This window comes from Chelonoidis abingdonii, chromosome 2 (genome assembly GCF_003597395.2).
Source record: "Chelonoidis abingdonii isolate Lonesome George chromosome 2, CheloAbing_2.0, whole genome shotgun sequence".
NCBI classification, from domain to species: Eukaryota; Metazoa; Chordata; order Testudines; family Testudinidae; genus Chelonoidis; species Chelonoidis abingdonii.
In genome coordinates, this window is record NC_133770.1 from 189,764,984 (window position 1) to 189,792,336 (window position 27,353).

The window sequence follows — 27,353 nt, forward strand, 5'->3', positions numbered from 1 at the left end:
CCACTTCTTGTAAGCTTCTTTTTTGTGTTTAAGATCAGCAACGATTTCACTGTTAAGCCAAGCTGGTCGCCTGCCATATTTACTCTTCTTTCTACACAGCGGGACGGTTTATTCCTGCAACCTCAATAAGGATTCTTTAAAATAATCAGTACAGTCAGAATAATCAATAACAGCTCAACCAATTAGGCAACAGAAGGGCATATGCATATTGCAAATCCTGTCATCTTCCCTTAAGAATAAATACACTTAAATGGTCTTTTCTTATTTGCTGTCTGATTTTGTTAAAAAATGGCCTGACAGGTCATGGAACTCCAGGTTTCATGCCCCTGAGTTTTACGCACAAGCCACAACACCATACTTTTTTCTCTCTAAGGCCTGATAATAAGAGTTGCTGTTTGTTGGTCACCTCAGATAGAGCTATGGGCACTGAATGTCATTCGAGATCACACCAAAAGGCATGTCACTGAAGGCTCAGTCCTTACAGATGATGAGCACCCTCAATTCCCACGAAGGCAGGATCAGGCTCTAAGACATTCCTGTTTGTTTTTACATCTACTTTAGGATTTTAATTAGAACAAATACAAAACACTTTTTCAGCAGAGCCATGCAGAACACCTGCAGTAATTCACACTCAGGAAAACAATTTAAGTTGGATTTAATATTCTAAAACTGCTTTATTGCAACATCATAGTGCTACTGTCCAAAACTGAGTCTGTATAAAGTGTTATGTTTGCCAGACTGATGTTAGCATGTATGGTTTAAATGATGACACAAGCAAAACTCTCCTCTGGAATGGACAAATTAAAGATACCAAAATATTATGTTTCCTTTTCCCAATGAGAACAGCTGGCAAGATGGCTTTACTGAACACAATTACAGCCAGCAGACATAGGTTATAATTTTCACAGGCTTTGTTTCTGAAATATGGAGTTAACAAAACATGCTATTTTTTTCTTTTGAAATTTGAGGGTTTATGTCTTTCATCTGGTGAAATTTAGTGTAAAAGTGAAAATAATATCAAGGTTACAAGCATCATAGGGAGGCTGCTAATGTGGGGAAAAAGGGCATTTGGCCAGTTAAAATAATAAAAGACTATAGCGCTTTCCCAGTGATGGCTGAAGCCAAGTGAGGTCTTTTCCAACTGGAGCCACAATAGTCCTTTTCAGATTATGTGGTTTGGCACAATACAGAATGAGTAAACTTACTTTCCTAGAAGAGAAAACATAATTAACAGAAACAACAAGGTCATGCAGTATTAGGCCTTAGGTAAGCAATAACACGCCACAGGGTGTACATTGAACAGCCAGTATATGTACACCTTGGATGTGCTGAAGCATAGCATAATGGCTCAACACGGAATATGCATATATTGGCTGCTGACTCCATACTCTTATTAAAGAATAGATTTTCTATTAGCAATATGTAATTTAAAATAACTGTTAACGTTTGGGATCTGTGTTTCTGGCACTTGAGCTGCTGTGCCGATAGCAACAAGAGGAATGATTTTGCTCATTTCACCTCAGATAATAATACCTAGCATATTTAGGGCCAGATTCCTATTTACACTAATGCCACTTCACACTCCTCTGGCAGTGCTAAAGGGCCCTTAGCACTACCAAGGCGGTATAAATCAGCCTCAGAATGAGGCATTGAGTGTCTTACATGTTGAAAGCACTGTACACAAATTAGCTAATTAATCCTTAAAACATTCCTGTGAGATAGGTAAATTAGTAATATTATTGCCTCACCCACACTTTACAAAAAACAGATGAGGAACCTAACAGAGAAAAGTGGAAAAAATTCCCCAAAGGCGTAACAATTAAGTTAGTGGCAAGGCTGGAATTAGAATTTAGGACTTCCTGACTCCCAGTGGGTATTCATTCCTCCAGCCTTTTTAATCTTTTTCTTACATTAACCCATCCCAGTCTTCTTTCTAGCCCATTATGCCCCTTTTGTGGACAATTAATTCCATTCTTAAAGTTTGAACTGTTTTCTGGTTTGAGAGTACCTGGAAAGGATCTTCATTCCTAGTATCACTCTGCCATGCCCTTTCATAACAATACTGATACAGCCTTCCATGTTTTAAATATAGGCTCCTACTTCTCTCAAGAGCTACAATTTGGGTTTTTTAAAATGGTGATTTATCTTCAGTAATGCTGCCCCCTCAGAGCTCAGAGGTGAAACATACGCACTATTTGAGTATCAGGCCAAAAGTTCAGGCAACACTTTGGGAACTTGGCTGAAGGCCCAAACATTACCACTGGGGTGGAGGAATAGAAGCCATGGAGAGAAGGAAATGCAGAGTTGAAGTCTTTTCTCACATGACAAACATATATTTCCTCAGATATTTTAGATCGCAAGATGAGGTACTTAGCAACAAATCTTATTCCTAAGGGAATTCTGCGCCAAAAAATTAAATTCAGCGTACAATATTTTAAAATTCTGCAAAAATTATTTGTCAAAATAACACTGTATAATTATGCCAGTTTCAATTATTTTGTTAATTTATTTCAAAACACCTATCAGCAGGTATGTCTGTAACAATACTGACACCAAAAAAGATTCAAGAAATGTTTTTTGACATACAGATTTCTTAGTAGGCATATTAATACAGAACTTGGAGTAATAATTCATTTAAATTACAGTACAGAAACTTATTTCCCGCACCCCTGCGAAGCAGTGCAAAGGCTTGGGGGAATCAGGGCTAATGGAGGAGCTGAAGGAGACAGAAGTAATTGCTGGGCAGAAACCTGAGAGTGAACCTGGAGGGTGGTTGGGTGTGAGTGGCCGAAATATGGAACAGGTTCTTTTTTGTTGTTTTTTTTGGGGGGCGGGGATTGTTAGGGAGTTTGGGAGCCTCCCCCATGCAGACCCTGGCTGACCCCTAGCTTCTTTCCATTCAGTCAGGCACATCTGCCCCATCCCTGTGTATCCATGCACCCTCCCCCTCCCTATGTGGCCCTGCACCCCCATTCAGCCACCTCCATCTGTCCTGCACCCCTCATTCCCATTCAGCCTCTGGCTCAATGCTGTCATCCCACTAGTTCCTGTGCCCCTCTACAGTCTGTCCCCCTCTCCACTAGCCCTTCTGTACCCCAGTCTATGACCCTTCCAGCAGCCCTGTGTGCCCCATGCAATCTGTCCTCATATTCTGTGCCTCCTCATCTGGCCCTGCAGACAGGGCGCTTTGAGGAAAGCAGCCTCTCCTCCCTCAATGATTTGCAATAGCCTTTGTTTTTTAAATAAAAATCTAATACAGAAGGATAGCACATTCAGCTGAAGTCCAAAAGAAGGAAAAACAAATACTATAATGTAAAGGAAAGCATGATGACCCTGGGTAAGCACAGACTGTGGTAGCATTATGAAAACAATCCTGCTGAGACATCTGGTTATTTCTGTTGTAATGAGATCATTCATAAGAAAACAGGGCAACATGCCAGAAGGAAGTTGGGGGGTGGGGAGGGGGAGAGAGCTTTGACTCCCACCACCAGGTGGATCACACACCTAAAAGAGAATTACCAACTTTTACCTGTACTATCAGATATATTCATTTGACAACAACTATATCACCCCTGCAAGTCAGCCATTTTGAGACTATATGGAAGGTGTTTATTTATTATTTACTTTATTGTTATCGCAAACTCTGATATTAGGGGCCCTGATAGGCTGCACAAATCTCCATGCACTAGCTTGCCTCTTCCACTTCCTACCACCAGCCCTGACCAGTAGCTTTTCCACTTAAAACTCCTCATACAAATCACAATATCCCTCAGTGTAGTACAGTCTATTTTTGTTCAGTCTTCTTTATTTATCTATGTTCCACCACCACCCTATCTTGTAAAATATATATTGGTGCCCAAAACTTTCCTGTCCTTATAATTGATTAACCTGTTCTGTGCTGGTTTATGACTTTTTCATTATAAAAAGATTGCAAAATAAAATTCCAGGTTTTATTTTTATTATTGACCAAATAAAAAAAAACAAAAACCCTCTTTCATTTTATTACATATAGTAGTAATAAAAATGGTTTTCACACCTCATCACTACCTAAATATCTCACCTAGAATATTCACAGTCTAATGCAAACATGCCAAAATTGTCAAGCTTTGCTACCTAAGGTTAGGCACCTAAATTTCTATTTAGTCCCTGATCCTGCAAACCCTTCTGCCCATGAGCTTATTCATGTGACAAGTCCCCTAATTTCAATGGGACTCCTTTAAAGCACAAAGATCCTCAAAGGTGTAAGTGTAAACAAGATGAGGCCCACAGGCACCTAAATAAGTGTTCTAATTTTCAGTTGTGCTGAGTAACTACAGCCCTCACTGATTTTTGTGGGAGCTATGGGTCTTCAGCACCTCTGAGAATCGGGACATTTATTCAGGTGCTCAAATATAGATTTACGGGTCTAATTTTTTAGGCACTCAAGGTTTTGGCTTTACTCTCTATATTTCCACACCAAAAACTTCTCATCTCTGCATCATCAGCTCTGTGCTATCCTTTGTAAATTTCCCACAGCAGAGCCAACCTAGGTATATTCAAAAGAGACACAAAATTGTGAACTGAAAGCAAAATGACTAGAAAAATCTCTTTCCAGTTTACTTACCAGAAAATACCCTCTGTATGTTTCAGCATATGTAGATGCCAAACAAAAAGCCTAATGTTTGTACTATCAACTCATTAGCCCAGGGGTAGGCAACCTATAGCACACGGGCTGATTTTCAGTGGCACTCACACTGCCCGGGTCCTGNGGCACATGTGCCGAAGGCGGCACGCGAGCTGATTTTCAGTAGCACTCACACTGCCCAGGTCCTGGCCACCGGTCCAGGGAGATCTGCATTTTAATTTAACTTTAAATGAAGCTTCTTAAACATTTTAAAAACCTTATTTACTTTACATACAACAATAGTTTAGTTATATATTATAGTCTTATAGAAAGAGACCGTCTAAAAATGTTAAAATTTATCTCTGGCACGCAAAATTAGAGTGAATAAATGAAGACTCGGCATACCACTTCTGAAAGGTTGCCGACCCCTGCATTAGCCAATCAGTACTTCCATTTCCATAGGTAATAAAGCTTTCTTACCCTGAAAAATCTGTCTAGTGCTGCATTTAAAAAATTCATTCACAGAGTGCTTGTCAGCAAAAGCTGCAGGAGGGGGGAAAGGATTATTTTATATAAGAATTCTCCTTTAATTTTCTTTTTCATAATCGTTGCAAGATGGTTCACTACTTTGCATTGGAAATTCATTACTCTGCTTTGGAAAGCCAGTGATTTACAGTAGTATATCAATATTTTTATACATGAGCCTTATTAGCAAAGATCACTTTAATTATAATATATAAGTGACCATCTTGTTTACAATTTAGTTGTGAAAATCATCATTCTTGCCTCTACAGTGCTTCTGTTCTGCTTCTGTTTTGTATAGATACTTGTAATGCCCTTACTCCAATAGTTTCATGAGTGCTTTCCAGTAGTGCATTAAGCAATGTGACTGACTTCTGTAGTGTATTCTCTCAATCATCATTACATCTTTGTCTGATTAAAAGTAGTAATATAATATACTTTTACACCTTTCAGTTGTTACATGACAAGTAACTTTGTGTAGGTATTTTGCAAAGTCCTCTGTTTTAGCACTGTAGAATAAGTCTAACATGTCCTAAAGAAAAGAGACTAATGAGACAGCTTCAGTGAGAGCTTCAGCTTGACAAATACACAGCTACTGACTTAACTAGCAAAGCAGAAGGGGTGGGAGGTAGGAAAAGGTGTCGTCTTAAGGCAACTCTTGTCAAATTGATAACGCAAGAAAGTCATTCAGATTTAGCTTGGGATTGTTTACTCCTCTGGTAAAATGGAGGTCTGTGAGAGTTATTTGTTTATACTTGTCCCAAATATCTCTCAAAAGCTAATGAACCAAGATCAAGGTAAATAATATCTTCTGACATGAGTACCAACTCATTTATACTATTTGCATATGATTGATTTATTTAAATCAGAGACTTTAGGGCTAATTTTAAAAATACGGCCTTTCAAACTGAGCTTTATATTTTAAATTGAGGCTTTCCCACATCCCTTAAGTCACCATATGACACTTACCTGCTTAGTATTATAATAGCCCATGCCTCTCAAATCAAGACATATTCCCTAAAGACAAAGTAGAAAAACCATTAAAAGAGCTGTAGAAAGTCAACATTTAATACTCTCACCTTAAACTCTTGAACAGGTAACCCATATTAAAAAATGAAGTGGACCTTCTTTTATCTGAAAAAGCAAAATGATACCTTATAATATAAGAAACAGCTGTCCTTCAAGCTTACCAACAAATCGGCAAATTAGCTAGCAATTCATATACAGCTCAACATCAAAAGTATTATAGCAACAGTCAAAGTAGGATATTAGGTAAAACTAATTACGAATTTACTAATAAAATTAGCCTGAATTTCTATAAGAAACTGAATATTCCTGAAGAGGAGCAGACTCCTACTGACACCAAAGGGTTCTTACAGGAGTTAAAATTCCCCACATTAACAGAAAATATACCATACTCTTTTCAGAATGCCATAATTCTGAATGAAATCCAAGAAGCTATTAAATAGCACCAATCTGATAAATTTGCAGGTTCTAATGGCTACTCCATCCATTTCTGTATGAAATTTTCTAATCCCATTGTTCTGTTTACAGAAAATACACAACTACAAACAAACAAAAAAGCTCTACCACTTACTTTTAACAAGGGTACAGTAATTTATTTCACCCAGAAAGTAAAAACTGGAACTGTGTGCCTCTTACCTTCCTCTTTAGCACAAACATGAAATTTTCACTAAAGTGTTTACCAACAGAATAGCTCTCTGTCCTCTGCTATTATATATATATACAGCAGTCCGATTTTATACATCTCTGCGCATCTAGCAATAGTATAGAAAAACTTAAGCATTAGTCACTCCCTAAAAGATTTAGGCTATTGTAGAGCACTTTGACACATTGCTGTTTCAAACATCTTGAAGAACCTGCCCCAGCATCTGAAAAAGCAGAAAAGTATGAGTGGCACCTGGGGATTTAAATGTGTCTTGTTCCAAAGACCTAATTAGCTACTTCTGCAAACACTGGGCCTTGTTTTGTTTGTAACCAGAGAGAGCGAATACGTACCCAGAAAGAGGTACATTTTGTCAAGACTATTCTACATTCAAATTCAGTTCTCTGTCTCATCTCCATGTGAAAAACTTATGAACCAAATTTCTTGAAACATATCAAAAGTACTTGTCCTCACTGAGGAACAAGCATATGGTATATCTGGAAACCAAATAGTTTTTGGGCTATGCAACACAACAAAAGGTTGCAAACTGGAGCAAAAAGCAGGGAAATGCATTTTTTTCCTCACCATTTTATAATTTGGAAAGTGCTGGACTGACTTTTTAATTTTACCAAAAAATGAACCACTGGGATAAGAAATTTCAGCCTACTAGGAATTTTTGTGAAAGTGACAATAAGCGTCAACCAAGTTTTAGAATAGAATGGCTTTTCCAGCCTTAACTACATAGTGGCTATCATGCCTCCATACTACTGCAAGAAAATAGAAATATCGTGATTAGGCAAATAAACATCCCATTTGTGTGCACCTTGTCCTGGTCACATCATAACAAAGACAAGAAGCACGGATGGTATAATTAGGCCACAACCTTATTCACTTACTGGGAATACCCTATAATAAATTCAATAGTGCAGGTCATCATTTTTTTTCCAGTTATTTAGGCTGGTGTCAGCCTTTCCCAACCTGGGAAACAGGCTGGGGCCCTGCCACCCTGCCCTTATATGAGGGTTAAGGGGGCTGAAAAAAAGGGGTAAGTTATGTCCCCACTGTACGAGGAGTTAGGAGTCCCACACCTCTTCCTCCAGTTTCTTAGGGGATGCCCTAAATCCCCCTCAAATGCTGTTTATCAGAGAACCATATAACCTCTCTGGAATGAGTATGGCACTGGACGCCTGCTAACTACTATGTTGCAACCACTTGACCCAATTTCCCTACCTCCCTGACTTGCTGTGGAGAAGGGGAAAAAAACCCACCCTACTTTTGCCAATCTGAGGGGAAGGGAAAAATTCCTTCCTAACCCCTAAAGAAAAAAGCAACTAGCACAGTGCAGATAGCAGATCACTGGGAAAAGAAAATCCTCCTCTGATCGGTCGGAGAGTGCATGTTGCTACCCCATGATTGCTGAGATGCAGGACTTCTCCAGAACTGCTAGAGATGTAAATACCTTCCTTCCATGGACATCTAGAGGGGTAGTGTCTCCCACCCTGCCTGGCCACTTCCTGTTCCTCCCTTGATCTATTCAGGTAAGTTCTCCCACCCTACGCCCACTGTAACCTAATTGCAGAGAGGCCCCTTACAGAGCAATGACCCTCTTTCCTTCAGGCAACCTGAGAAAGACCCACCACATTCAATTGCAGTGAGCACATTTGTGAACTAAATGCATTAAGTGCACTGTTAGTAAACAGGTTACGGCTCGCTGGAGGTTTTGTTCCCTAATAATTTTTAGAAGTTATGTTGATATCCTTTTATTTTTAATTTGTGCATTTGGGTATTAATGTGTCATGGGCATGCTCTGGATTTGGATATGCTAAGAAGATTATCTTATTTTCCCAACCCAGCCCAATAACCACACTATTTAAGGGAGGGAAAGAACAACAAATACTAGTAGATGCCTCAGAGCACTGTAATCTTGAATAGGGGAATCTTCCAAAAACACAAGATGGAATGTGTTCCAAGAATGCACTACCATCTGTGCCCTGGGAAAATGTAAATGGAATGTAGAGGAAATTAAGCATGAATGGAAAAATGGTTTTGTCCTTGTACTGTCCAAAATAGCTGTTTTGTTTTCTGAAAACATAAGGTAGAAGAACAACAGAAAGAAAATCATGTTTGTGCATAATACATTAGAAAAATTGTTCAAGCAAGAGTCAACTATGTATAAATGAGCACTGTAATTCTTTTCAGTTTTGCAAGAAGAAAACAATTTAGCTTGATAAATAGGTACCAAATTATTTTTTAGCAGCTAGGAGCAAGTATTTTTTATTTTCTCTGTTTCTATACAATTCACTTTCTATTGCATTTATTTTTGTCCTGCTCTGCTCTTTCAGTCTCTGACTGTCTGTTCTAGATTGTTATGACATCAGAATCCTAGAACAGACAAACAGGAGGCAGATAGAAACTGAATGGGATGCAAGAATGTCATAAACAGTATCTAAGGCTTAATGTTTCTTTTACCTGAAGGGTTAACAAAGGGAACAAACCCTGACAGAGAACAATCAGGAAACCAGATTTTTCAAGCTTAAGGGATTTGTGGTGTTGTCGTCTTGGTCTGTTCTGTGCTCTCTCAGCTATGAGAGGCTCTATTTCAGTCCTTCTAATCTTCGTTTCCCATTGTAAGTACAAAGTAGCCAAGTATAGTCTTTTAAATTGTTTTCTCTATTTGCATCTGTGTGTTGCTGGTGGCTTTATGTGTATTTGCTAAAGTACTTTAAATTATGTTTTGGATAAGCTGTTTATCCTTTCTATTGTTTATTCATTTTCTATAAGTTGAAAAACCCTGTCTCTTACCCTCTAGGTTACAGAGAACTGTTATTCTATTCTATTATTTCTTTTTTATTAAAGTTTTGCTTTTAAGACCTGTTGATTTTTTTTCTAGTTGAACCACAGGAAATTGGTGGAGAAAGGAAAACAGGGGAGGGAAAACTGCTCTCTGTGTTTAACCTTCCTAGTGTCCAGGGCGGGAAGAAGCTAAGGGGAAGAGAGATAGAATCTTTTCTGTTTCCTTGTCTTTGGTTTGCTCTTGTGGAGAGAGGAGACATGATTCTTGTATGTGTGTGTAAAGAGTGCATCAGTAACTCCTAGGTCTAGCCAGAGAGGAAATTCTGGGTGGGAGAGAGGTGGGGGGAATGGTTTATTTCCCTTTGTTAGGAGACTCAGGGCATCTGAGTCTTGGGGTCCCACAGGGAAGTTTTGGGGGACCCAAGTGTACCAGGCACTGAAATTCCTGGTTGGTGGCAGCCTATCAGATCTAAGCTGGTAATTAAGCTTAGACGGTTCATGCTAGCTTTTCAGGTTATGAACGCTAAGGTTGAAATCTGAGTAGGAAGCTATGACAAAGAAGAATGTCTGTCTGACTAGGTATGTGCTGTTAGGCTGAAATAGCATCAGGAAACAGTGGCAAAGATAATAATTACCACAGGAAGACAGAATCTGAGTATTAGGAAGAGCAAGGCAAACCTAATATCTGAGTAAGAAAAACAACCCAAGATTCAGGAAAGCTATACAAAAAAAAAAAAGCCAAGAAAAAATTAAGGGAAGCAAATTCCATAAATGTAAATTTTTTCTGAGATTGTGCTGTGGCTTAGCCTACAGAATCAAAATTCAAACAAAGTTTTAAGGTTTTCTTGTGCACTCATAATCTATTCCTTTGAAAACTAATATTTCTCCTGTTGATAGATAAAAACTATGGATCACATAGCACTATGGGGGCTCTTTATATTTTTCTGTTCTTGAAACATTTGAAAATACATCACAGCACTGTACTATTTAATATTTGAGAACAAGACCAGATTCTTTGGTCAATGAAGCAAACAGAGAAAAAAAACATGGCAAAGGAGAATAAAAACTGTTTTTAGATTCTTCAGGAATCTCAAAATATAAAGAAATCACAAATTATTTTGAAAACAAAATATAACAATTATATATGTATTCGATAATGACACACTGAATATTAAGTAAACACACACATATACACACACACAATCTATATATTCATTATAAATTATATATATATTCCTATTAAATGTGAATTACAACATCATTTGGAAGAAACTGCAACTTTAAGATCTTTACCAAATATTCTATTAGCAGTTGGCAATAACACACTTCACATTATCCTGAAAAATAAAACATGTAAATAGCAAAGTGAAAATGATTTGGGGGGTGGAGCGGGAACCTCCCTCTCTGAATGGCTGGTCAGCTACATTGATCAATGTGAAAATGAGCTAGGGAAAGAGACTTGGTTCTCTTTCCTGTCCCCTCTGGGCTGGATTGTGCGTAGGAGTAGTTGTCTAGGACCTCCCTCGGGTGCAAGGGGATGGATGGATTTATCCCAGACCCTTGCCTGGGGAGCATACAGGAGAAAAGCTCTAAGTGCATTCCTTCCCAACCTCCACTTCAATAACAATAATAATTCCTAGCTCTTATATAGCGATTTTTATCAGCAGATCTCAATGCATATGCCATGCTTGTTTAAGGACAAGAATTATTTTTCCCAAGAGATAACTTCTGGCCCAGAAAGTTTTCCTGAAAAGGGTTCACGTTCTCAAGCGGCATAGAATGTAAATTAGCCAATAGCAAGATGCAACTGAGGTCCTCATTTAGGGATATCATCAAAATTGCCCAATATGTTGATAAATGTCAGCATTTCAGCAAGTGTTTAAAAACATGCCTGAGTATCTCTGCACACAGTTAACTGTCATGTGAAATATGGGTGTGCTCTCAAATACTTTGGATGAATTTCTGGAGGTGTGCAGAAAATTTACTCATAAGAATGTGGATTTATATAATGAGGACTACATTTACAGAGCTCATATTAAGTGCCTCATGACATGTAAAATTGCACAAGCACAGGAATGGAATTATTTTCAGATGAACAACTACTATCAATGCCCTTTTGATGATTAAATATGTCCCCTTCTAGTCATGCATTAATTTGCATTATGATTAACAGCTTATTTCTTGCCATATCAAACAATAGACTTTGCAACTAGGAAGAAAATCAGTGGCAGGTGAAGCTAATTTTTCAATTTTCTTGAAACCTATTTGCTGTTAATTTCATATAAGAATAATTTAACAGAAAAATATGTTTGTAAGTCCTCAGGGGTTAATTAGGGTTTGTCTTGCCTGTACTTCTGAGATAGTTGCTCTTCCACAAGTGTTGAAAGTCTGAGTTTTTAGTCGTACTCCCAAGGTACAAATGGCATCTCTCTTCTCTCCATTTATACCTCAATACATCCAGAGGGTCTTGTGGTTAAAATACGTCAGGAGACCAGTGCCCACTTTGCACAGAATTCCTGTATAACTTTGGGTAAGTCGTTTAATCTTTCTGCACTTGTTTTCCTATATATATAGATATTTACCTATCTCCTATAGTTGTTTACAGTGGCTTAATTAATATTTGTAAAGCACTTTAAGATCCTCATATTGAGGGGCTATCTATATGCCAAGTATTATGATTATATGCTATTCTGATATGATTAGCTGGGATCTTTGATCTTTTTTATAAACTCACAGTTTTTTCTACACTTTCAGATGTCATTTTATTGGCAACTGCTCCAAATTTACTTGGACTGTGAAATATGTTTGGGGTTCTCTGTGCAAGAACAACTTATTTATTGTTCGAATAAGTATATGTTAGTGGACAAGATATTAATGAGGAATTTCTCTTATATCGCCACTTGTTAATTATTTTTAATTTTTGGTGTGTTCTTGTTCTGTCTTTTCCGCTTGGTCATGTTAACCCTTGAGGGCTCAGCCGAGTGTTAATTCATCATTTAGCAATAAGACATTCCCTGGGAAATATCCCATCCTCTTCCACCCTCTGACTCCACCACCGCAACCAACCTCATAATCTTCATTGCTGTGTATGGTATTAAATTGTTTAAAACTTATACTGTGTTGTGTGTGTGTGTGTGTATACACACACACAGACACACACACAAACAGTCTTTTGTCTGGCGAAAAAAAATTCCCTGGAACCTAACCCCCACTATTTACATTAATTCTTATGGTGAAATTGGATTCGCTTAACATTGTTTCACTTCAAGTAGCATTTTTCAGGAACATAACTACAACGTTAAGTGAGGAGTTACTGTAGTTGAAAATAGATAATAGAATTACATCAGGCTTTTAGAAAACTGACCTGAAGATACAATGCAGGTTTTTTTCCCTCTATAGTTAATAGCATTATTAGTAATTTTTTAACTGAGGCTGGAGTGATGATATTTAGCAATGGTATGCTGTTCTCTGAAGTACTGAATGCATATTCTAGAGCAGGAGGAAAACTAGACCAAAAAAACAAATTTTCAATTTGCTTTTAGTACAGCACCTAGCAAAGGAAAGAAAACTTCTGAGTGAGGTATGCCTACCTAATGATCCCATCTTTGTTGATCCACAGGAAGTGAAAGGATCAACCACAATCCAAGCTATGGGGATGAGGTGGAAATTTCTTTCTGGTCCCAAATTTGGCAAAAAATTTAATCCTGTAAAAATGAGCAAGAAGTATTGTAGTTAAACAGCAAATCTCATTCGTATATTAAGAAACCACTCATATCCAAATCAGTATAATTTTTTTTCTTGAATCCAAGAAATGCCTTTAAGGATGGAGAATTGTGTCTTAATTAAATATTGCTAGAAATTGTGTGCTCATGTTATCCTTTAAGAGAAGTTTAAATGATGACTTCATTTGTATTTATCATACTTATTATACACAGGGCAGGTAGCACTGCCAATCATTAAAGTTGCTCAGTATTTCCCACTATAAGATCCTATCAGTTACTTATAACATTACTAAACTTTTGAGTTGAAATTTTCCATGCTGGGTGTGTGCCTCGTGCTTATCATTTCTGGAAAATTTCAACAAGAACAATTCAGCTGTTTCTGAGAACAACATTAGGGGAAAATATGTACTAGAGTAGTGTCCAGTTCTGGGGGGAACTTGAGGAAAGATATGGACAAAGCAACAAAAATGATTAAAGATCTAGAAAACACGACCTACAAGGAAAGGTTGAAAAAACTGGATTTGTTTAGTCTGGAGACAACTGAGAAGGGGACATAACAGTCCTGAAATACATAAAAGTTTATAAAGAGGAGGGTGATAAACTGTTCTCCTTAATCATTGAGGACAGGACACGTAGCAATGGACTTAAATCACAGCAAGCAAGAGTTAGATTAGACATCAGAAAAAACTGCCTTACTATAAGGGTAGTAAAGCACTGGAAAAAATTATCCAGGAATGTTGTGGAATCTCTGTCACTGGAGATTTTTAAGAACAGGTTAGACAACCACCTGTCAAGGATGGTGTAGATAATACTTAGTCCTCCCTCTGTGCAGGGGACTGGACTAGATGACCTCAGTTCCAGCCCTGCATTTCTATGATTCTACGTTATTTTGCCCATGTTAAAAATTCTTGAGACCTTTTCTTTGAAAAGCTCAGCTGTCCCCATGCTTTGCAGCAGGGTCTTGAAATTTGGCAGGGGGGAGGCTTTGTGCCAGAGATGTACCTTTTACCATCCCATGAAAATCTGCCCAAATTTGACCAAGTTACAAGCCTCTGAAAAATCAAGTTGGCACTATGGTTGCCAGCTTTCTGATTGCAAAAAACTAAACACCCTTGCCCCATCCCCTGCCCCACCATGAGCTCTGCCCCTGCTCCACGGCCCTACCCCTGCTCATTCCATCCCCCCTCCCTCTGTCACGCGCTCTCCCCTGCCCTCACTCACTCCATTTTCACTGGGCTGGGGCAGGAGTGAGGTGGGTCAGGGCTCCAGGCTGGGGCTGGGGATGAGGAGTTTGGGGTGCCGGTGGGGGCTCTGCCCTGGGGCTGAGGGGTTCGGCTGTGGGAAGTAGTGTATGAGGGGTGTGGGCTCTGGGAGTTTGGGTGCAGGAAGGGGTTCTGAGCTGGGGCACAGGGTTGGGGTGTGGGAGGAGGTGCAGGCTCTGGGAGAGAGTTTGGATGCAGGAGGGAGCGCAGGGCTGGGGCAGGGGGTTTCCCTGTGGGGAATCTGTGGGGGTTCCCAGCCAATGGGTGCTGCGGAGCCAGTGCTTGGGGTGGTGTCTGCACAGGCAGAGGCAGTGCACAGAGCCCCCCTGGCCACATCTGCACCTAGGAGCTGGAGGGATATGATGGCAGCTTCCGGGAGCTGCACAGAGCTGGTCACTGCGGCCAACTGGACTTCTAGCAACCTAGTCAGCTGGCAACTGGACACCTGGCAACCCAAGTTGGCACATGTTCAGTAAAGATTTCTTAGATTGGAGCAGCTAAATTCCATGAAGATTTCTTCCATCCTGGGCATGCTCAAGCGTGGGGCTGATTAGGACTTTCCATGACATTTCAGCCCTGGGACACTGCAGATCTGCTAGGTCTGGGCACCTTACCCGTGAGCAGGGAGACTGTCCTCCTTGTGCTCTCAGTAACTCCACTACTGGGCCAAACAGCAGTGATAAGAAATCTGCCTGATCTAAATGAAGAGGGGACAAGAATTGGACCTGTGGGGGTATCGATTGGGACAAGAAGCCTGAGAAAGGAGAGGCTGACAGAGGTGGGGATGGAAACTGGGAGTTAGGCTGGAGGGAGATTAGGGCTGGCTGGACAAGGAGACTGGAAGCCGGGGGTGACTGGGACTGGGTCATCCAGGAGACTAGGAGTCTGGGAAGAAAATGGTTTGGGAAGGTGATAGGTCATGGGCAGACTGAAATTGGATGAGGAGCCAAGGGAGAGACTAGTACTGAGAACCAATGAGGTGGAGGAAGTGGAATAGATCAAACGATGAGCCAGAGACCAAGGGGAGAACTGGCACTGGCTGGGCAAAGAGACTGGTGAAGAGTAGAGGGAAGACACTGAGATTGGATGAGGAGTCCAGGGAGGGAAACATGAGCTATGAAGAAAGGACGGGGAGCACAAGACTGGAAATGCATCAAGTCATTCCAGAATGGAATATATTACTGAACCAATAAATACACTTTGAAGGGTGCTTAAGGACCTGATTCAAATCCCACTGACTTCAATGGAAGGCCCTTAAATCCTTTATTAAAATACTGTAAATAAAAATTGTTAAGGATTGTGAAGATGATGAGCCAAAGAAATAGCAGTACAAGTTATTGACATACGCAGCCTGTTTTTTCATAATGCTGTGAAAAGTGTATTTAAATTGGAGCTGTGCAAAACTCAGTTCATTGTAAAGCTTTCCTTACACTAGTGGGGCTCAGTCAGAGAAACTGCTGTGTGAGGAGCCCTTAGTCATGAGCAGTCCCACTGACCTCAGTGGGCCTAAGAGCATGAAAAATGACTTAAAGCCTGGATCCAAAAAGGGACATAGGTCCCTAAATCTGTGAGTTAGGAGCCTAAGTCCTGTTTTAGGTGCCACTGCAGTCCACAAAACTCCTGCTCAGCTACCACCCAACCCTTTAGGTGCCTAAAGTCACTCGGCTCCTAAGTTTTTGCAATAAAAGTTCCCTAAACGCCTATGTTCCTGCCTCTGGGCATGCACGCTGCTGCCTCCCTTTAGCTGTCCGGGTTCACAGCGCCTGTCTATGCCCCAAAGTGATCCACGAGCTGTGAGGATAGGGGCTCCTCTGCCTAACTCATGTGCAGAGCCCGGTCTGGTAGGTGTGCTCAGAGTCTCCTTAACGCCACACAAAACAGCCAGGGGGGACCTCCCTTCAAACTAGGCTTGGAAAAATTAGATTTTTAAATTGGCAAATCTCAGTAAAGTCAATTTCACAGTACACACACAAACTGATGAAAAAATATTTCTATTGATAACTGAAATTTACAATAAGCAGAGTAAGAAAAAGGAGTTTGATTGAAGGCTATCTGCTTTGTGTATTTTGGCATGTGAGGTTGACAATTTGTGTTTTAAATGGTTATGAACTTTTTTAACTTTCTGAATATCAATGTCTACTGTCATTAAATAAGTGTCTGCTCCCCCCCCAAAATTCCCTGCAACTGTGAAAATTTAAATAGAGAAACATTTTTTTAAAAAATGCTTAAAAATAAACATCAGTATTATCCATTGAAATTATTAGGGGAGTGGGGAATACCAAACCTACTTATAACCTTTAGCCCATTGGTTGGGGTACTTACAGTACTTATAATGCAGGAGGTTCAAGTTTTCCCTCTCCCTGATGAGATGGGATTTGAACAGGGATCTGCCACCTTTCAGGTGAGTGTTTTAACCACTGGGTGATTCTCACTCTCTCTAGTCCAATCATAGGCGCCGACTCCAGGGCTGGAGCACCCACAGGGAAAAATTAGTGGGTGGTCTGCACCCACCAGCAACAAAGCTCCCCCCCCACCTCGTCCTCCGCCTCTGCTCCTCTGCCCAGATGCTGCTAAACAGCTGTTTGGCGGCATGAGCAAGCTCCAGGATGGAGGAGAGGAGCAGGAATGCAGCATGCTCAGGGGAAGAGGCGGGGCTGGAGCAGGGATTTGGGGAAGGGGTTGGAATAGGGGCAGGGAAGGGGTGGAGTGGGGACTTTGGGGAAGGAGTTGGAATGGGGGCAGGGCAGGGGTGGGGCCACATGGAAGGGGTGGGGTGGGGGCAGGGCTGAGGGTGGGTTGAGCACCCAGGAGAAAGCGAGGAAGTTGGCGCTTATGAGCCCAATTAATATTTAATTATTCAATTATTTCATGGAATTTAAATGTAAGTGGAACACCTCAATCGGAGATACTGAGGGAGACCCACATCAGAATATCCCATACCTCAGTGATTGGATCATTTACTTGGGTTTAATGTAGTTCTTATTCAAGAAAACTCTAACTTCAATAGATGTTTGAGCTGACTAAGTAGATGGAGTCAAAACATTAAAATACAGACCCTAAAATTTGTATCACATGCTGAGAACAATAAAGCTGATTTATGCACCTTACTCATAATGAAAATGACATGTCAAATTAAAACACTGTTCGGAGTACAAACTTTTATTAATACCATTGCATTACATTTTAATGTAATGCCTTGATATTAACTATCCTATGTTACTTATTTACAGTATTAGATATGTAATCAAATATAAATTAAATTAATATATTTAAATTCCTGTCACTTAAGGATTGAAGGTTGTCTTTTATACTTGCACAGCAACTGTGAAAGTCAGTGGGATTTTCCTATGTTTCAAAAATTGTGGGATAATGCATACAATGAATCCTTAATCATTTTAATAGACCCTTTCTACTGGGTTACATTTACATGAAATAGTTGGTATATGTTGGGGCCAGGAGTTCCTGAATAAGCTAAGGTCATCCAAGGAAGAGCTAAGTTATTTATACCAATTTTTTATTATTTCTTGCCTTGTGAAAGAAGAAGTTGATTAACTTCCTTCTTGCACAATACTACTACATTTAGATGGTTCTAACTCTGTTCATTGCTGAACCATACGGGAGTTTTGAGATGGTAACAGAATGATGATTTGGACTCATTAAAACAGAAACATCATGCCAGGAAGCTCTGTTGTTTGACTATAACTGAAATGCATGTGAAGTAAGTGACAAATCCTTAATATTTATTATAGCAAAAATAAAACCTGATTCTTTTCTGAAGGGCCATTTATCCAATATGTGTAATGTGTACATGGAATTTTTTCCTTATGTAGTGATTCAATATGAAGACTGATGGCAAATAATTTAGCAATTGTTTTAGTGAATACTGACACTGTAGGACTTGTTTGATTCAGTGATTTGAGGACAAAAATATAAATGGATATTGCAGACTTCTCAGGAATTTTAGAGTCAAATCCTTCTCATCTTATTTGAGTAGAGCCGCTGAGTTATAGGGGTTATTTGTCTGAGTAACGCAAACAGATATATGGGCCAGATTTTGTAATGAATATGGAGGATTAAGTTATGAGGTCTGTATGGCATTTTCTATTTTAGGCCAACGGCTTTGAGGCCTCACTAACATGAATCTGAGTCTTTCTACAGATTACTACAGCGTCTCGTCTGTCTGAAGCTTTTTTGATAATTTACAAAGTTATCAAGACATTATGTAAAGCACATTCTGCTGCTGTTGCCATACTGTTACATTACATGGAGTTTAAACGGTGTTTGACTTCCTCTCTGGCATTTGTCTACACAGAAATCTAGCACCAAAGGGCTTGATCTCAATAGGAACTAAGCAGTTCTGCTCCGACTAACTTCATTGGGAGCTGAAGGTACTCAGCACCTTGCAGGAAGCACCCAGCCCTTTGCAGCAATAAAGCCAACAACAGGAGGAGAAATCTAGGTGGAGATGTTTTATTTCTGTCATGCAGGCTAAAGACATTAGAATACAGCCTTGCTCCCCTGGTTCAGATCATCAGACGCATTTCAAGCTGAAGCCCAGTTGGTACAAACAAAACGGGGGGACTGCTGACAAAGTACTCTCTTTGGGGGCTCTGCCACTTTGGAATTCACCTGATGGTCAGAAATAGCTTGAATTTAAGGACCATCAGGGCACACTGCAAATCTTAGGTTTTTTTGCAGGCTTTTGAACACGACAGAGAATTGTGAGGGTGGTGAGCTCCTGGAGAAGAAGGGTGGTTTCAGCTTTTGATTTGCTTTGGTTTCTGACTGAGGGTCATACTGAATGTCATTGATTCATGTTAGCTAAGTTGGAGTGTTCTTTTGAGGTTTGTGTACTTTCAAATTATATCAGGGGGGCGTAGAGCATATGGACAGATACCCTTTTTTAATGTGTGCATATAAATATAAGATATGTAAAGTAAAGATCTGTCTGGTTTCCATTTTAGGGACCATGGAAATATAAATGCTGCTGTAAGCAACCAAATATTCATTACCATGACTAGTGCTTAGATGATAATGGCAGCTCAGCAGTTATACGCAGCTAAGAAAATAACCAGGCACCTACAGACTTTAGCATATGAAGACATTTATTCTTCGTTAACTGCAGCAAAGAGTCCTGTGGCACCTTATAGACTAACAGACGTATTGGAGCATGAGCTTTCATGGGTGAATACCCATTTCGTCGGATGCATCCCATGAAAGCTCATGCTCCAATACATCTGTTAGCCTATAAGGTGCCACAGGACTCTTTGCTGCTTTTACAGATCCAAACTACCACGGCTACTCCTCTGATATTTTTTGACAATGGCTTAAGTCTAAATCCACTAACATTAGTTTTTTAGTACCAATAAGAATGCAAGATTGACAGCCCGGATGGTACGTTTCATTCTAATGACAGAAATACAATATCTTGCTGTTCCCTGCTATATGATTAACCAGCGTATTCTGGATGTTCATTCTTAGAGTTTGTTTACTCCAGGATATGAGTGTTTGAATACTTTGAATACAAGAAGCAACTTCCATTTATCATTTCATCAAATATACTGTCACTTATAGGAAAGAAACCAAAGCAACTTTCCCAAAAAGCAGAAAGGCCATAAACATAAAGCTAACAGGACCAATCATGCTGCCGTTAGAAGAACTGGTCCCAATATTTTGTTGTATGTGCTATAGAATTAGGATCACTACCAAGTGTAGCCCAAGGGCCTGATCCCACAAACATTTACACACAAGTAACTTTACTAAGGTGAATAGATCCATTTGTTGCTCATGTGCAAAAGTGACTGGGACTGTATTTTGCCCATATTGAAGATATAATTGTATGTAATAGTACATCATTGCAAAGGAATAATAAATACAAAGCCAGAGCCAATCCATGTTATAGTATAATATAGGATTTTAGTTAAAAAATTTAACTTTGTAGATTGTACCATTTATTTTATTATGTGTAGTTATAAGAATATAAGAACAGCCAAACTGGGTCAGACCAAAGGTCCATCCAGCCCAGTATCCTGTCTACCAAGAGTGGCCAATGCCAGGTGCCCCAGAGGAGTGAACCTAACAGGTAATGAATGATCAAGTTATCTCTCTCCTGCCTTCCATCTCCACCTTCTAACAAACAGAGGCTAGAGACACCATTCCTTACCCATCCTGGCTAATAGCCATTAATGGACTTAACCTCCATGAATTTATCTAGTTCTCTTTTAAACCCTGTTATAGTCTAGCCTTCACAGACTCTACAGGCAAGGTTCACAGGTTTGACTGTGCGCTGTGAAGAAGAACTTCCTTTTATTTGTTTAAACCTGCTGCCCATTAATTTCATTTGGTGGCCCCTAGTTCTATATTATGGGACAAAGTAAATACTTTTCCTTATTCACTTTCTCCCACCACCATGATTGATTTTATATACCTCTATCATATCCCCCAATTAGTCTCCTCTTTTCCAAGCTGAAAAGTCCTAAGTCTCTTTAATCTCTCTCATATGGGAACCCTCGTCAAACCCCTATCATTTTAGTTGCCCTTTTCTGAACTTTTTCTTTTTTGTTTTTCTTTGCATTCCAGTATATCTTTTTTTGAGATGAAGGAGACCACATCTGTACAACAGTATTCAAGATGTGGGTGATACCATGGATTTTATATAAGGTCAATAAAGAATATTCTCCGTTTATTCTCTATCCCCTTTTTATGATTCCTAACCTCCTGTTTGCTTTTTTGACTGCCTCTAGCTGCACCACTGCCATGGACATCTTCAAGAAAATATCACGATGACTTCCTAAGATCTCTTCCTGATTAGTTGTAGCTAATTTAGCCCCTCATATTGTATGTATAGTTGGGCGTTATTTTTTCCATTGCATTATTTACATTTATCCACAATTAAATTTCATTTGCCATTTTTGCCCAATCACTTAGTTTTGTGAGATCTTTTTGAGTTCTTCACAGTCTGCTTTGGTCTTAACTATCTTGAGCAGTTTAGTATCATCTGCAAAACTTTGCCACCTCACTGGTTTTACCCTTTTCTCCAGATCATTTATGAAATAAGTTGAATGGATTGGTCCTAGGACTGACCCCTGACACCACTACCATTGTACCCCTCTCCATTCTGAATTTACGCATTTTATTCCTACCTTTGTTCCTGTCTTTTAACCAGTTCTCAATCCATGAAAGGATCTCCCTTTATCCCTGACAACATTAATTTACGTAAGAGCCTTTGCGTGAGGGACCTTGTCAAAGCTTCTGAAATCTAGTACACTATGTCCACTGGATCCCCTTGTCCACATGTTGTTGACCCCTTTCAAAGAACTTCTAAATAGATTAGTAAGACACGATTTCCCTTTACAGAACCATGTTGACTTTTGCCAACAGTTATGTTGCTTCTATGTGTTGACAATTTTATTCTTAACTATTGTTTCAAATTAATTTGCCTGGTACTGACGGGTTAGACTTACCGGTCTGTAATTGCCGGGATCACCTCTAGAGCCCTTTTTAAATATTGGCGTTACATTAGCTAACTTTCAGTCATTATATTACTCAATGTCAGCATACTTCAGTTTTGGCTGCATTTTATTAATTGCTTATACAACCATACAAATATTATTGCTATAGTTGCCATTGCTATATGAATATATAGTTATATTTTAACAATTTTTCATAATATAACAATGCCAACATTTATCTAATTTTTGAAAATGTTTGAATTTGTCTCTCTCCCTCACCCCTATTTACAATCAGCAGTATATTTAGAGGCACATGATGCTGCTTATTTTTAAATATACAGCAGACCTAAATGTATAGCTTACTTGCAGTGTTCTCAAACATTTTCATAAGATGCTTATAGCAATGTCTCAAAGACCATCTCCCCTCCTACTGCCATCTCATAGCAACCTTGTGGCAACTACAGCAGATGCTTACATTAAAAAGGCAATATTAGACTGGATCAGGTACCAGCACCGCTTATTTTGAAGCATGAGGTAGATTTAGAGCCACAAAAGGAATCAATTGGCAGATTAAAGATGGGACCATTCAAAGAGGATCTGAGTCACGTTTATTGTTAATAAGGGCCTGATCCAAAGCTCATGGAATTCAATGGGATTCTTCTAGCTGACTTCCATAGGCTTTGGATCAGACCATACAAATTTAGGGGAACAAATCAAGACATTGCTAAAAATACAGTTTCTTATCTTTTAACACTGTTTTGTAGCTGGAAATGAGGACAGCTAGCACCATGTGACCAACCAACTCTATACAGACCATCACCACTGTGATGAACATGGTATAAGGATCTGAACAGAAGGTCTCAACGGACTACCAGTAGTCAACTGTAATACTAATATCAGTGCTAACCCATATTTGTATGGAATTTTTCAAAAATTATTTATGTTCCAGTATGAAAAATTCATATTCTATACTAATTGTTACATTATCTATTATATTTTTAAGATGCATACAAATGTAAAATATCTGTTATAAAGCAGCTCACGTCTAAAATATACTTATGTTAATTCCCTCACAAAAAGTTTAGTTTGAATATTTTGCCTTTTATTACGAAGGTAGCATAGCATAGTTTTCACACTTTCACCAAAAGAGTAACAGTCTTTGCATTGTACAAAGCCCTTTCTTTGTTAATTTCTGAATACCACTTTAAAAGTGAAGAACACAAAATAGATTTTCACATCACTGATTACACTAATTAATTCCTGATAGTGTAGCAGCTAAAGAATCTGCTGCCCAGGAAAAACTGTTTGCTAAATCACAGTTACTGAATATTAAAAAAACCTAAACCTTTTGCATAAGCATATTTAGTGCCTTTCCAAAGCCCTTTGTTACCACAGCACAAACTGCAAAACCTTCTGCCACTTCTACACATAGTATACTCCTATACTGAAAATTCAGAGATATAACACAGTGTAGGATGACGCAGTATCTTAAAATCCAAAATGGTACCATGCAAAGTTTTAAGAACACTCATAATGAAATCTAGTAAATCCTTATTAAATAATGTTAAAGAGCAAACATTCAATGTAAAAAAAGAAGTCTTTTGTAGCAATTTTTAAAAAATATACTTTGACTAAAGAACACCAATTTTTATTTAAAAATCTACTTTATTTAGTTTTATGAAAAACAGGTACTGAGGATATTTTGTATAGTATGTACAGAGATACTAATTGTCTATATAAACCTACAATAGAAAAGTGCATTTTTCCCCAAATGAAATTAGATAGAAAATATTACACAATCATGGAAATAAGTAGAAATACTTACCTTCTTTCCATTTGAAAATATCTTTTGAAGATAAAATAGACCTGATGGTGGAATGAAAAACAAAACTGAGGTATATAACTCAAACACATACCAAAAAACCCCACAACTTCCTCCATAAAGAATGCATATTTCTAAACTTCTGTGCCTCTCTCCCACTCTACTATTAAATGATAAGGACTCTATCTCAAAATACATGTTAAAATACTCTCCTGTATACTAACTGTAGGAACCGACATACTGTATAAATGCTACGTATTGTTTCAGAAGTCATGCATCCCGCTGTACAAAATTATGGCCAGTTCCCAAGTGAAGATTTGTTACCAGAACAGCTTCTCAAGGCGTAATGAGAGCAGATTCAGAAGCACTCTGTTTCCCAGCTTGTTAAAAGAAGTTATTTTCAGTAAGAGATTTCCAATGATCAGCACATATTTTTCAGAGCATACACATATCATAGTTTAATTGCTGAAGAGGGGAAAAAATCCTGTTAGTGCTACATACAGTTGTTTTTACTGGCAATGGTGTGCATTTTAAAAATCAAATACTTAAGTAACGCAACCACGACCAGCAATTCCAGAAAAGGATTTTTAACCTGAAAACAGGTAACCATTCAAATAAGGCACAAAACCCATATTGGCTTAATTTATGAAAGCACTGCTATTGCTTTCATAGTGTGGATTCTCCACACTGTTAATCATTTGCTGCAGTCTTTGTGCAAAAGCATACAGTATAAACAAATTAGTAACATAATGCCAACCACTACTCAGGAACTAAACAAAATCATGGAGAATCACTCATACCTTAAAACACGCTTACAATGCAAATTTTAACACTGTATATAGATTTTCCTGTGTTTTCAAAGTTAAAAGTAGCAAAGATTGAGGCATATACTAAGACATTTTTGTTCCAATGTGATACTGATCCAGTACCAGACATGATGACACACGATGGGCATTAAAACCACACTGTCAGCCTTAGTAAATTAGGAAAATTAGGTATCATTTGATGATATTCTATTGTTGCTATTGTAATCACAGTAATTTTCACTGGTAATGGTGCTTCGTGATGAAGTGCGGTTCTCACAGGAAAATTGTGAAAGGTATCGAAAGATTCAGAATGTAGCATCTGGTTTTAAAAGCTCTTTAGATTCAAATTGGCGTTTTACTTTATCTTGAAGATTTATTAGAGATTCAGATCATGCCGGTTTAAATGGAAAGGTGAAAGCAGGGTAATTTCATTCTATGAATTATTCAGTTTCAGACTGGTGAAATTGCCATCCATGAACTGATTCTCTGACATTCTCTTTTGCAGAACCTCCATTACGCTTGTCATTTTTATTTCTTTATCTACGATCTTTCTCTTAGTTACTGAGCTTGTCCCTTAGGGCTCTGCTTCACAAACCAAGTATTTCAAATTGGCAATAACCTAAATGTGTTGCTGTCTCAAATCACAGTCTCCACAGGCTGTCTTTTCCAAATCATTAAAAACCACATCCATGATGATTGTCTGTTAGGCTCTTCGATTAGATGAATTTAAAAAAAAAAAAAGCAGAAAAGAAAAAGAGGGCGGCATATCAGGAAAAAAGAGTTATGTTCCTGTAAGAGCCCAGAAGATAAAGTGATGCTTTGTGCTTCCTCCTTTGTTGTCAGTGTAACCCATTCTAGCTGCATAGCATCACGCAGAAAGAAACAACTGTTAAAGCAGGCTGACTTAGTGCCCTGATTTCCAGCTAGAGCAGATAAGGACTGCACTACAGACAGACTAATCCACACAAATATACACTTAGAAACCAAGCACAATTAATAGCTGCTTACAGGGAAAGAAGGGGTAAAAAAAGAAGCAAGTGGATAAACGAAAGTGGAGTGTTTCATTCTCACAGGCTCCAACTGACACAGATTGCAATCCCAGAGACTCTCCACTTGATGGCTGGTTGTGTCAATGCTAGTCGACTGCCCTGTATCCAGAAGGACTGGGATTGATTTAGGTCAGCGAGTCTGGTTTCTTGTTTGAGCTTTGCTCTAATTGCTGCAGTTTCTTACAATCGATCTATAACGCCAATATTATATGTGACCCTTGGCTCATTTAGAAAGCTTCAGCAGTGAAGTGGTTGCAAAGGCCCCAGTCAGATAGTGAGAAGTGCCGCCTCCTTTGTCCTATTCTTGCAGGTATATCACCGTGGTATAAAAAACTATTAGTAAACAAGGTGGGAAACCAGTTGTTCTTCATCAGAGGCAATTTGGATCTCAGGCTCCGAGCAGTAGCTGCTCAGCTGAAAACGCTGCTGAGTTAGAAGCCAATGTGCACATCCAGGCTGTATGTCTGCTCTTATGCGAACAAAATTAAATTTCTCTCATATAAAAAAAAAAAGATTGAAGAATAAAAAACCTGTGTTGGTTTGGTTGCTTTGTGCCTAGTTCTATGCGTCTGCTTTGCCGCACTGCGACTAGAAAACTGCAGCACTAAGAGCTCTGGCAGTTGCGATAATGTAGAAAGCAGCAGCTCTGTGACACAGCAGTCAGCTGACTTGCAGTGTTATCATTCAATGTCCTCTATAGGATAAGGCCAGTTTCTAAGGTAGCACCAGAAGGATGACCTTGCATACAAAAATTGGACTAGAAAAAGTAGCTACACTCAGATACACCTGGCAGTGATTTTTGGTGCCATTTTCCATCTACATAGTTTTCAGCAGTTTCATGGGGGTCTTGAATTTTTTTTTTAAAAATGCCTTGCAAGAATGGAACATGTCTATTGGATAGTTAACCTCCTGTCACCAAAATAAGCAATATGATAAGCTATTGTTAATGACAACAGTTTCTATGACTAAGTACAGTGTTAGAAATGAACTAAAAATGCTAAATTGTAAGTCATGTGCTACAAAAAAGGTGAGGTTTATCTATGGAAGTATCTTGCCTGAATATGAACATGAACATGTCTCTGGCACTCATATACTATGGGGTTTAGTGCCTTAGAAATATAAGCCAAGATTTGGGAAGATATGTGCTTGAAGTTAGGTCCCCATTTAGGCATCTAAATTAATGACCTGATTTTCATAGGTGCTGCTGATCATTATGCAGCTCCCAACTGAAGTCAGTCAGAGCTGTTGGGTGCTCAGTACTTTTGATAATCAGGACACTTGTTCAGGTACCTAAAGAGGGACTTCCGGGGGAGAATTTTCAAAGGTACGCGTGGCAACTGGGTGGCTAACTTCCATTCAAACTCAATGGGAGTCAAGTGCCTAACTGCTATTTGTGCCTTTGAAATTCTTTCCCTAGGATCCTAAATTTAGGCATTCATCTTTGAAAATCTTGGCCACATATAATTCTAAATTATTCTTGTAGCTATAGCAGTTCCATTAGAAATGGTTATTACACAATTAACTCATCATCTGTCTTAAATCATAGTGAAGTCCTACAAAAAGGCATGTATATTGTATGGTCTAAACACACTCGCTTAGGCCAGGGCTAAATTTTTCCCTGTGTTCCTACTGTATGCTATGCATCTCAGTGAGCCAC

At 39.0% G+C, this 27,353-nt stretch overlaps 1 long non-coding RNA gene across 1 annotated transcript in view; it reads right to left on the reverse strand.

Moving 5' to 3' along the window:
- The window catches only part of LOC116822832 (uncharacterized), a 41,345-nt gene extending 15,144 nt beyond the window's left edge, over nucleotides 1-26,201 (reverse strand). Inside the window, exons 1-3 of the long non-coding RNA XR_004373252.2 lie at nucleotides 24,642-26,201; nucleotides 13,175-13,288; nucleotides 6,095-6,142 (exon numbers count right to left, since the gene is read on the reverse strand). This is a non-coding gene — a long non-coding RNA (uncharacterized LOC116822832). The remainder of the gene's footprint in view (nucleotides 1-6,094; nucleotides 6,143-13,174; nucleotides 13,289-24,641) is intronic.
- Between the last annotated feature and the right edge of the window lie 1,152 nt (nucleotides 26,202-27,353).